General features: G+C 36.4%; 1 pseudogene; it reads left to right on the top strand.

The window, feature by feature from the left end:
* The first annotated feature begins 6,149 nt into the window (after window positions 1-6,149).
* Window positions 6,150-7,444, top strand: LOC105728893 (keratin, type II cytoskeletal 8-like; annotated as a pseudogene).
* Window positions 7,445-8,738: the final 1,294 nt, after the last annotated feature.

Genomic DNA, 8,738 nt, shown 5'->3' with positions numbered 1-8,738 from the left:
ATTGAAAGCATCAGTAAAAACCTAAAGGTGCAGGGACTTGAGAAGTCAAGATCTTGGAGAGAAGTAAAATGCACTGAAGTGAGCTCAATATGGTGCCATCAATTTTCCCTGAAGGTAATTGCCAACTTTTAAATTGCAAATGTGCAGAATGATACAGAAAAAGCAGAAAGCAGCCACTAAGAGGCTAAAAAGACAAGCAGAGTAAACAATTAAAAAAATAATTATCTCCTGATACTAAAGAGTTCACCGAATCTGGTAAGAACCCAGGCATGCAGATGAAACACTGGAAAGGCTACACCCTAGGAGAAGGGCAAACCAGAAATAGATTATCCTCAAATAGATTAATGTAATTTACTTAATATCTATCTACTTACCAGACACAAATAAATACTTTATAAAGAAAGGAACAGTAGTCATAAAACTATTTTTATACTGTCCATAATTCAATAAACAAATTATCAAACATGACAGAAAAAAGCAATCTTACACACACACACACACACACACACACATACACACCCCTAGAGAAAAAGTCCAACAGGTGATCCAAATATTAGCATTATTAGATCCAGACTTGCAAGAAAAACTATAAATTTTATAATCAAGGAAATCCACAAAAAACTAAGACCTATTAAAAAGCAAACATAATCATGTTGTTAATAATAAAATTGGCAATATAATGGATGGTTATAATAGTAGATTAAACAGAGCAGAAGAGAGGATTAATTGAAAAATCAGTTAAAACATCTGGAGTTCACGGTAAAGAAGAATAAATGTTGGAAAGTAATAATTAAAAAGAGAGCCCAAAAGAGATACATGGACACAATGACAAGGTGTGTGTGTCTCTGCATATATAATTAGGCAGGAGTTTGAGGAGAGTGAAAATAGTAAAAAAAGATAATGGCAGTTGCAGGGATAATAGCTGTAAACTTTCCAAGACTAGCAGCAAAATATAAAGTCATAGTTTTGAGATGTTCTACAAATCCTAAGTACAGAAAATCATACCTAAGCATACCATAGTAAAGCTGTCAGAAATTAAAGATAAATGATTAATCTGAAAAGTAGCCATAGGAATGAAGTAAAAATAAGAGATACAAATGTAGTTGAGCATATGAAGTCAAACATAAAAGAGTACTGTTTGTAAATAAAACCAGATACACGAGAGTATTGTTTCTAAATTTGTATTTTATATCAAGTCCAAAAACAAGCAAAACTAATCTGAAGTGATTAAAATTGGAAGGATAATTAAAATTGACAGGGTTCATTGACTGAATAGGAGCCACAGGAGACTTCTGGGGTGCTGATAATATTCTACATCTTGACCTTCTTATGATCATGCAGGTGTGTTTATTTTTTAAAATTACATCAATCTGCACATTTAATATATGTACTTCTTTTAACCATATGTTTGTTATATGTACTGCTTTGATAAATTTGTTCTTCTGCAAAATGAAGTAATATGATTAGAACTCAATTCGTTGCTTCCAAAACTTAACGTAAAACCATTAAATGATATTTATCGCTTCATTTTCCACTTCTGTTTGTTGTTCTTGCATTTGATTGCCAATGTAGTATCCAAAACCTCTTTTCCTGAAAACATTTAGTCCTTGCTCATTTTGTTGATTTTGTTCCAAGAGTCTTCCAACAACTTGTACCATCAGCCTGAGTGGTAGAAGAAGACAACTTATGATACACCAATTTCTCTTCTTCTTTTTTTCTAATCCCTGAATTTATTTTAATGTAATTACCTTATTTTCCTTTGATTGCCAGGACTGATCAGCTTAGCCAACACCATAGCCCATTTTTTTAGTTGTTGGCCTGGTTGTGTGAGAGCTGAAAGAACTCCCTTATACTCTCTCAGTTTCAAATCAAATAGGACTGAACTTGGGTTACATTGATAACACAACCTTTTAATCAAGTCAAAGGGACTAGAAGAAATAATGTTGTAAATAGAACATTTATAATTCATGTCACAGTTGGAAAAAAGGGAAAATCCCTTGTTTTTGGAGTTGTATATTCTGAATCCAGGCTGCTGGGGCTGCTGAGGCTGATGATGATACCAATGGAAACAACAATATTTATTAAAATTTATTATTTACTAGACACTGTGCTGAGCAGATTGCATGTAGTAATTTATTTAAGCTTCAAAAAACCTAATTAAGTACCTTGAGTATTATCCATATTGAGGACAAGAAAACTGAGACACAAAAAGTTTAAATAATTTTTCAGGTCACACAGCTAGTAGAGAAAGAGCAGAGATTTAAACTAAAGCATAACTACTCCAGTCTTGTAGGGAAATTCAAAGTTTACCTCTCAAGTATAAATCTTTTTAAATGAATTGACAATAAACTGAGTAACAGGAAAAAAGCATACAATTTATTAATGAGCACACATGTGGGAGCCATACACACAATATGAGACTCTAAGAAGGCTGTTGGCTGGATGGTGGAAGCTTAAACCCCCTCTTCAGAACTGAGACAAAATTGGGGGGCTATAGGCAATTTTAGAACATTAGTAAAGGACTTTAGGAGAGATGAATGACCTCAGGAGACAGAAATTAGCTTGTAAATAATTCTCTTTGAAAAGTGAATAAGAAATGAAAACAAACAATAGTTTGGGCTCTAGATGTGCTGTTTAACATTCAGTTTTGTTCTCCGTGGTATGAAATTGAATCTTCTCTGGTTAATGAAATTTTAGGGATGGGATCAAAGGCATTTGTGTTCCTCTTTGGCAGGTGCAGTTTCTAGGTAGATAAGAGAATTTCAGATAAGGGATATTTCAAGCATATCCTGTGCTTTGGGAGAAACAGAGGGTTCAGAAACAGGCGGAAAAGAGGTGGGGAAAGTCAGAGAGATCTTGAAGCTGCTTCTTTAGTTCAGCATGTCAAAGTACCATATTTTGAGTTATCATTTTGACCCCTTACAGTTGGAAGCTCTGTTTTGTTTGCTTGTTAACAGTTTTAGTGAGGTATAATTTGCACAATGAACTCACTTGAAATGTATGGTTTGATAGTTTAATATACATGCAACCCATTAAACCACCACCACAATCAAGATAATAAACATAAACTTTAGCACCCAATAATTTTCTCACGATTCTCAGTAATCCCTTTTTCTCACTCTTCTCTGAACCCCCATTCGCAGGCAATTATGTAGCCACTTTCTAGCATAATAGGTGAGTTAGCATTTTCTAGAATTTTATATAAATGGAGACATAGGGTAACCTGGCTTATTTCACTCATGATCTATTCATATTATTGTATATCCAAATCTCATCTCAAATTGTAATACCCATAATCTCCACATGTCCAGGGAGGGATCTGGTAGGAGGTAATTGGATCATGAAGTCAGTGTCCCCCATGCTGTTCTCATGATAGTGAGTGAGTTCTCCTAAGATTTGATGGTTTTACAAGTGGCAGTTTCCCCTGGGCTTTTCTCTCTTTTCTGCCACCTTCTGAAGAAGGTACCTGCTTCTTCTTTGCCTTCCACTATGACTGTAAGTTTCCTGAGACATCCCTAGCCTTGCAGAACTGTGAGTCAATTAAACCTCTTTCCTTTATAAATTATCCAGTCTCAGGTAGTATCTTTATAGCACTACAAAAACAGACTAATACTAGTATCAATAATTCATTTCTTTTTATAGTTTAGTAGTATTCTGCTTTGTCGATGCACTACAATTTATTTATCCACTGGTTCACTGACATTTTAGCTATTTCCAGTCTTTCGGTTTTTACAAATAAAGCTGCAAAGAACATTTGTGTACAAGTCTTTGTATGGAAATATGCTTTCATTTCTCTTGGGAAATACCTTTAGATAAAGGTAAAAATCACATGGCAGGCACGCGCTTCATTTTTAAAGAAGCTTCCAAACAGTTTTCTAAAGTGATTGTACCATTTTGTACTCCCTCCAGCAATATATGACAGTTTCACATGTTCCAGATGCACAGCTGAAATGATAGGACTTTTTAATTTTAGACATTTCAATAGGTGTATATTAGTATTTCTTGGTGGTTTTAATTTGCATTTTCCTTGGGAATAATGATGCTAAGCATCTTTTCATCAATATATCTGTTTTAGTGAAGTGTGTGTTAAATACTTAACCATTTTTAATTTGGTTATTTTGTTTCATATTAAGTTTTGAGAGTAGTTTATCTATTCTGGATAAGTCTTGTTTTAGATATATAACTAGGAAATATTTTTTTTCCATGTCTTTGACTTGACTTATTTTTTTTTTCAGTTTTTTTAACAATTTTGAAGAGCAAAAGTTGTTAATTTTAAAGAAGTGTAGTTTTTTCTTTTCTGAATAATGCTTTTGGTGTTATATTTAAGAACCTTTGCTTAAGTCAATGTCACAATAATTTTCTCTATACTTTTGGAAGTTTTATACTTTTGGGTTTTACATTGAGATCTCTGATCCATTTTTGTATATCCATTTGAGTCCATTTTGTATATGCATCAAAGTTCATTTTTCTGCACATTGTTACAGGTTGAATTGTATCCCCTCTAAAGATGTTGAAGTCCTAATCCTCATCATTTGTGGTACCTGTGAATACAACCTTATTTGAATACAGGGTCTTTGCAGCTGATCAGGTAAAGACAAGATCATTAGAATGACTGATAGGTTATTAATGTGACTGGCAACCTTATAAAAACAGAAAATTTAAACACAGAGACACACACACAGAGGACCATGTGGACATAAAGGCAATGTTTGAGGTAATGCCGAGGAATGCCAAAGATTGCCAACAAACCACCAAAAGATAGGAGAGAGACATGAAATAGACTCTTTCTCACAGTCCTTAGAGGGAACAAACCCTGCTGACACCTTGATTCAGACTCTAGCATCCAGAACTCTTAGACAAGAAATTTCTGTTTAACAAGCCATCCAATATGTGGTAATTTGTTATGGCTACCCTAGCAAACTAATATACTCATGCATCTGATCATTCTAGAATTATTTGTTAAACAGAAAATTTTTCTTCCACTTAATTGTTTTTGCATTTTGTCTAAAGACAATTGGCTGTATAGCTGTGGGACTTTTACTGGATCCTCTTCTGTTCTGTCTATCATTTGTCTATCAATAGCAATACCATAGTACATTGATAGTGTAGAATACATAATATAACTTGAAGTCAGTATAGGACTTCCAATTTTATTATTTTTTAAGTTATTTAGCTTTAAAAAATTTATGGATATTTTGCATTTCTATGAAATTTTTAGAATCAACTTTCCAAGTTTTACCCAAAAAGACTTGATAGAATTTTATCAAGATTGCTTTGAATGTATATTGACATATTTCTAATACTGAGCCTTCTTGTCTATAAACATGGTATAATTTTCCATTTATTTAAGACTTTAATTTACTTCAATAAGTTTCGCCAATTACATTGTACAATCTTTGCAGTTCTTTTGCCCATGCATTTCTGAGTGCTTTATATTTTGGATTCTATTATACAAAAATAATATTTAAAAAAATTTAATTTTCTGATTGCTTGCTGCTAATGATTTTTTTGTTGACCTTGTATGCTAAAATATTGCTAAAGTCACCTATTAGTTCTACTAGAATTTTTTTTGTGTACATATGAGTGTGTGTGGTGTGTGTTTGTATGTCATACATACATATATACACACACTCATACACACACACACCCAGATATATATATATATAATATATATAAATAAATAATATGATATACACATACACACACTCATATATATGGGTGTATATATGTGTGCATGTATATGCATTATATGCACCCATATATATGTGTGTGTCCGAGATCCAGGAACTGCAGTCCCAGATCTCATACACACACACACATATTATATAAGGAATTAAATTGATTGAATATTGAACGATAACCCAACCATTCCTGAAATAAACTCTACTTTGTGATGATATATTATTATTTTTATACATTTTTGGAGTCTTTTGCTATAATTTTTTAAAAACTTTTCGAGGTATGCTTTTGGGTACTGTTTGTCTATAGTTTTCCTTTTTTGTAACGATTTTTGTTTGGTTTTGGTTTAAGAGTTAAAGTAGCCTAATAATTAATTGGTAATTGCGACCAAGAAGCTGCTTCTCTGTTACTTTTGGAATCTCCACCTGATTCAGCCTGCCTGCCTCCACTCCTCCCCACTGCATCCTACCATGTCCATTAGAGTGACCCAGAAGTCCTACAAGGTGTCCACCTCTGGCCCCCAGGGCTTCAGCAGCTTCTCCCACAAGAGTGGGCTGGGTGCCCACATTAACACCTCGAGCTTCTCCTAGGTGGGCAGCCGTAGCTTCCGGGGTGGCCTAGGCAGAGGCCATGGTGGGACCAGTGGCATGGGAGGCATCACTGCCGTCATGGTCAACCAGAGCCTACTGAGTCCCCTTAACCTGGAAGTGGATCCCAACATCCAGGTCATGTGCACCCAGGAGAAGGATCATATCGAGACCTTCAACAAGTTTGCCTCCTTCATCGACAAGGTAGGGTTCCTGAAGCAGCAGCAAAAGATGCTGTAGACCAAGTGGAGCCTCCTGCAGCAGCAGAAGACGGCTCCGAGCAACATCGACGACATGTTCGAGAGCTACAGCAACAACCTTAGGCGGCAGCTGGAGACTCCGGACCAGAAGAAGCTGAAGCTGGAGGTGGAGCTTGGTAACATGCAGGGGCTGGTGGGGTACTTCAAGAACAAGTACGAGGATGAGATCAATAAGCCAATGGAGATGGAGTATGTATTTGTCATCATCAAGAAGGATGTGGATGAAGCTCACGTGAACAAGGTAGAACTGGAGTCTCGCCTGGAAGGGCTGACTGACGAGATCAACTTCCTCAGGCAGCTGTAGAAAGAGGAGACCCTGGAGCTGCAGTCCTAGATCTCAGACACCCGCTCCCTGGACATGGACAACATAACTGCTGAGATCAAGGCGCAGTACGAGGAGATCACCAACCGCAGCCGCGCTGAGGCGGAGAGTGTGCACCAGATCAAGTATGAGGAGCTGCAGACGCTGGCTGGGAAGCACGAGGATGACCTGTGGCTACAAAGACTGAGATCTCTTAGATGAACTGGAACATCAGCTGGCTCCAGGCTGAGATTGAGGGCCTCAAAGGCCAAAGGGCTTCCCTGGAGGCTGGCATCACAGATGCCGAGCAGCATGGGGAGCTGGAGGTTAAGGATGCCAACGCCAAGCTGCCTGAGCTGGAGGCTGCCCTGCAGCAGGCAAAGCAAGACATGGCGCGGCAGCTGCATAAGTACCAGGAGCTGATGAACGTCAAGCTGGCCCTGATCATCGAGATCTCCACCTAAAGGAAGCTGCAGTCTGGGATGCAGAACATGAGTCTCCATACCAAGACCACCAGCCCCTATTCTGGTGGTCTGAGCTCGGCCTATAAGGGCCTCACAAGCCCCGGCCTCAGCTGTGGCCTGTGCTCCAGCTTTGGCTCTGGTTCTGAATTGTGATATTTATATCATTTGTATGTAATGTAATTTTTGATTTAGAACATTTTAAAATTACTCCATTTTTATTTGACTTTTACTTATTCCTTTGGATCTTTGTTCATGTTTTCTTTTTTTGTCCTTCTTTTACATAAGCACTTTCTATGATTGTGTTTTTTCTTTTCTAGTGGTTATTAGCTACAATTCTGATTAGTGTTATTTTACGTTTTGCTTTATGGTTGAGGGCAAACATTAGCCTACTTTAGTCTACCTTCAAGTAATAACATACAACTTTCTTTTTTTCTCTTTTTCCTTTCTTTTTTCTTTTTTTTTTTTCAATGGAGTCTCACTCTGTTGCCCAGGCTGGAGTGCAATGTGTGGTCTTGGCTCACTGCAACATTTACCTCCTGTATTTAAGTGATTCTCCCACCTGAGTCTTCCTAGTAGTGGGGACTGCTGACATGCACCACCACACCTGGCTTTTTTTTTTTCTTCTTTTTTGTATTTTTAGTAGAGTCAGGGTTTCACCATGTTGGCCAGGCTGGTCTTAAAATCCTGACCTTAAGTGATCTGCCCACTTTGGCCTCCCAAAGTGCTGAGATTACAGGCATGAGCCACCACTCCCAGCCCATATTATACAACTTTCTATGTAGTATAAGAACTTACCAATATTGGACTCCTAGTGTTCTTCTGCCCACTCCTTGTCTCTCTGTGCTATTATTGCCATACACTTTATAATTCCCTTGAATAACATATTCTCTTTGTGTGCTTTAAAGAGTAAATTTTCTTTTAAAGAAACAAATAATAAGTTTCTTCATATTTATTCATGTAGTTATAATTTCTGTAATACTCATTTGTTTATGTAGATCCAGATCTCCATCTGGTAGTATTTTTCTTCTGCTTGAAAAACCTTCCTTTTGATATTTCTTATAGCTCAAGTCTCCTACTGTTAAATTCTTGCAGACTTTGCATGTCTAAAACTGTCTCTGTTTTGCTTTTATGTCTGTAAGTTATTTTTTTTCCAGGTTAAAAATTCTAATTTGACAGTTTTAATCTTTCAGTATATTGCTCCACTGTCACATTATTTCCCAAAAAAAAAAACCTAAACAAAACAAAACAACCTCTGTTATCATTACGTTTGTCCTCTTTATAATGTCTTTTTTTCTGTCTTCCATGATTTCCTCTTTATTATTGTTGTAAGCAATCTGATTACTCTATGCTTTCATTTTTTTTTTTTTTTTTTTTTTCATGTTTCTTGGGTTTCTAGTAACTAAGGCTTTATAGCTTTCATCAGCTTTGGGAAATCCTTAGCCATTAT

This window comes from Aotus nancymaae, unplaced genomic scaffold (assembly GCF_030222135.1).
Source record: "Aotus nancymaae isolate 86718 unplaced genomic scaffold, 86718_ANA_hifiasm-v0.15.2.pri h1tg000016l, whole genome shotgun sequence".
Taxonomy (NCBI): domain Eukaryota; kingdom Metazoa; phylum Chordata; class Mammalia; order Primates; family Aotidae; genus Aotus; species Aotus nancymaae.
The sequence above is the reverse complement of the archived record's forward strand: the minus strand, read 5'-3'. Positions and strand labels throughout refer to the sequence as shown.